This window comes from Lolium rigidum, chromosome 3, assembly GCF_022539505.1.
Source record: "Lolium rigidum isolate FL_2022 chromosome 3, APGP_CSIRO_Lrig_0.1, whole genome shotgun sequence".
Lineage (NCBI taxonomy): Eukaryota > Viridiplantae > Streptophyta > Magnoliopsida > Poales > Poaceae > Lolium > Lolium rigidum.
In genome coordinates, this window is record NC_061510.1 from 304,221,859 (window position 1) to 304,226,274 (window position 4,416).

The window sequence follows — 4,416 nt, forward strand, 5'->3', positions numbered from 1 at the left end:
CTCATCAAACAAATTTTCAGGAACAAGCCAACCATAGTTATTTTCTAGAGCGTCATGCATTCCTAGGAGCTTACTAGGTATCGGTACTTTAATCTCCCCTCCATCATTAACATTATTGGTGTACCTTATTCTCTCCATGTCCATCTTTTTAAGGGTACTAGCAAAGTTGGTATAAGAACCAAGCATCTTATATTTAATAAAGACCTTTCTAGCCTCTCTTGCTACACCACCAAATTCTTTAAGAAGGGTTTCTAAGACAAAATCTTTCTTTTCTCCTTCCTCCATATCACAAAGTGTAAGAAACATGTGTTGAATTATAGGATTGATATTAGCAAATTTAGTTTCCAACATGTGTACTAAAGAAGCAACAGCAATTTCATAAGTAGGAGCAAGTTCTACCAAGTGTCTATCTTCAAAATCTTCAGCTGTACTACCATGAGTGAAAAAATCTTCTATATTATCTCTCCCAATTATAGACCCTCGTCCTACCGGTATGTCTTTCAGAGTGAACTTAGGAGGAAACATGATGAAATAAACGAAAGGTAAATAAAGTAAATGCAAGTAACTAATTTTTTTGTGTTTTTCGATATAGAGAGCAAGACAGTAAATAAAGTAAAACTAGCAACTAATTTTTTTTGTGTTTTTGATATAGAGAGCAAACAAAGCAGTAAACAAAATAAAGTAAAGCAAGACAAAAACAAAGTAAAGAGATTGGATGTGGGAGACTCCCCTTGCAGCGTGTCTTGATCTCCCCGGCAACGGTGCCAGAAAATCTACTTGATGCGTGCAGTTGACACACCTCCGTTGGGAACCCCAAGAGGAAGGTGTGATGCGTACAATAGTAAGTTTTCCCTCAGTAAGAAACCAAGGTTTATCGAATCAGTAGGAGTCAAGAAGCACGTTGAAGGTTGATGGTGGCGGAGTGTAGTGCGGCGCAACACCAGGGATTCCAGCGCCAACGTGGAACCTGCACAACACAATCAAAGTACTTTGCCCCAACGTAATAGTGAGGTTGTCAATCTCACCGGCTTGCTGTAAACAAAGGATTAGATGTATAGTGTGGATGATGATGATTGTTTGCGAAGAACAGTAAAGAACAATTGTAGTAGATTGTATTTCAGATGTAAAGAATAGAACCGGGGTCCACAGTTCACTAGTGGTGTCTCTCCCATAAGATAAACAGATGTTGGGTGAACAAATTACAGTTGGGCAATTGACAAATAAAGAAGGCATAACAATGCACATACATATATCATGATGAGTACTATGAGATTTAATCAGGGCATTACGACAAAGTACATAGACCTCTATCCAGCATGCATCTATGCCAAAAAAGTCCACCTTCAGGTTATCATCCGAACCCCTTCCAGTATTAAGTTGCAAACAACAGACAATTTCATTAAGTATGGTGCGTAATTTAACGAACACAAATATCCTTAGACAAAGCATCGATGTTTTATCCCTAGTGGCAACAGCACATCCACAACCTTAGAACTTTCTGTCACTGTCCCAGATTTAATGGAGGCATGAACCCACTATCGAGCATAAATACTCCCTCTTGGAGTCTGATGCATGTAGTTGACACGTCCATTGGGACCCCAAGAGGAAGGTGTGATGCGCACAGCGGCAAGTTTCCCTCAGTAAGAAACCAAGGTTTAATCGAACCAGTAGGAGTCAAGAAGCACGTTGAAGGTTGATGGCGGCGGGATGTAGTGCGGCGCAACACCAGAGATTCCGGTGCCAACGTGGAACCTGCACAACACAACCAAAGTACTTTGCCCCAACGAAACAGTGAGGTTGTCAATCTCACCGGCTTGTTGTAACAAAGGATTAACCGTATTGTGTGGAAGATGATTGTTTGCGAGAGAAAACGAGTAAAACAAGTATTGCAGCAGATTTGTATTTCAGTATTAAAAGAATGGACCGGGGTCCACAGTTCACTAGAGGTGTCTCTCCCATAAGATAAAAGCATGTTGGGTGAACAAATTACAGTCGGGCAATTGACAAATAGAGAGGGCATAACAATGCACATACATGACATGATAAGTATAGTGAGATTTAATTGGGCATTACGACAAAGTACATAGACCGCCATCCAATCGCATCTATGCCTAAAAAGTCCACCTTCGAGGTTATCATCCGAACCCCCTCCAAGTATTAAGTTGCTAACAACGAGACAATTGCATTAAGTATGGTGCGTAATGTAATCAACAACTACATCCTCGGACATAGCGCCAATGTTTTATCCCTAGTGGCAACAACACAACACAACCTTAGAACTTTCATCACTTGTCCCAGGTGTCAATGCAGGCATGAACCCACTATCGAGCATAAATACTCCCTCTTGGAGTTAAAAGTAAAAACTTGGCCAGAGCCTCTACTAGTAACGGAGAGCATGCAATATCATAAACAACACATATGTAATAACTTGATAATTAACATGACATGGTATTCTCTATCCATCGGATCCCGACAAACACAACATAGAGTATTACAGATAGATGATCTTGATCATGTTAGGCAGCTCACAAGATGCAACAATGAAGCACAATGAGGAGAAGACAACCATCTAGCTACTCGCTATGGACCCATAGTCCAGGGGTGAACTACTCACTCATCACTCCGGAGGCGACCATGGCGGTGTAGAGTCCTCCCGGGAGATGAATCCCCTCTCCGGCAGGGTGCCGGAGGAGATCTCCGAATCCCCCGAGATGGGATCGGCGGCGGCGGCGTCTCGGTAAGGTTTTCCGTATCGTGGTTTTTCGCATCGGGGGTTTCGCGACGGAGGCTTTAAGTAGGCGGAAGGGCAGAGTCGGGGCCTGACGAGGGCCCACACCATAGGGCGGCGCGGGCCCCCCCTTGGCCGCGCCGCCTTGTGGTGTCGCCACCTCGTGGCCCCACTTCGTATGTTCTCCGGTCTTCTGGAAGCTCCGTGGAAAAATAGGCCCCTGGGTCTTCGTTTCGTCCAATTCCGAGAATATTTCGTTACTAGGATTTCTGAAACCAAAAACAGCGAAAAACGAGAACCGGCACTTCGGCATCTTGTTAATAGGTTAGTTCCGTAAAATGCACGAATATGACATAAAGTGTGCATAAAACATGTAGGTATCATCAATAATATGGCATAGAACATAAGAAATTATCGATACGTCGGAGACGTATCAAGCATCCCCAAGCTTAGTTCCGCTCGTCCCGAGCGAGTAAAACGATAACAAAGATAATTTCTGAAGTGATATGCCATCATAACCTTGATCATACTATTTGTAAACATATGTAGTGGATGCAGCGATCAAAACAATGGTAATGACATGAGTAAACAGGTGAATCATATAGCAAAGACTTTCATGAATAGTACTTCAAGACAAGTATTAATAAGTCTTGCATAAGAGTTAACTCATAAAGCAATAAATCAAAGTAAAGGCATTGAAGCAACACAAAGGAAGATTAAGTTTCAGCGGTTGCTTTCAACTTGTAACATGTATATCTCATGGATAATTGTCAACGTAGAGTAATATAACAAGCACAATATGCAAGTATGTAGGAATTAATGCACAGTTCACACAAGTGTTTGCTTCTTGAGGTGGAGAGAGATAGGTGAACTGACTCAACATAAAAGTAAAGAGAATGGTCCTTCAAAGAGGAAAGCATTGATTGCTATATTTGTGCTAGAGCTTTTATTTTGAAAACATGAAACAATTTTGTCAACGGTAGTAATAAAGCATATGAGTTATGTACATTATATCTTACAAGTTGCAAGTCTCATGCATAGTATACTAATAGTGCCCGCACCTTGTCCTAATTAACTTGGACTACCGGATCTTTGCAATGCACATGTTTTGACCAAGTGTCACAATGGGGTACCTCCATGCCGCATGTACAAAGGTCTAAGGAGAAAGCTCGCATTTTGGATTTCTCGCTTTTGATTATTCTCAACTTAGACATCCATACCGGGACAACATGGACAACGGATAATGGACTCCTCTTTAATGCATAAGCATGTGGCAACAATTATTATTCTCTTACGAGATTGAGGATATATGTCCAAACTGAAACTTCCACCATGAATCATGGCTTTAGTTAGCGGCCCAAAGTTCTTCTCTAACAATATGCATGCTCCAACCATGAAGGTGGCAGATCTCTCTTGCTTCAGACAAGACGGACATGCATAGCAACTCACATGATATCCAACAAAGAATAGTTGATGGCGTCCCAGAAGCATGGTTATCGCACAACAAGCAACTTAATAAGAGATAAAGTGCATAAGTACATATTCAATACCACAATAGTTTTTAAGCTATTTGTCCCATGAGCTATATATTGCAAAGGTGACTGATGGAATTTTAAAGGTAGCACTCAAGCAATTTACTTTGGAATGGCGGATAAATACCATGTAGTAGGTAGGTATGGTGGACACAA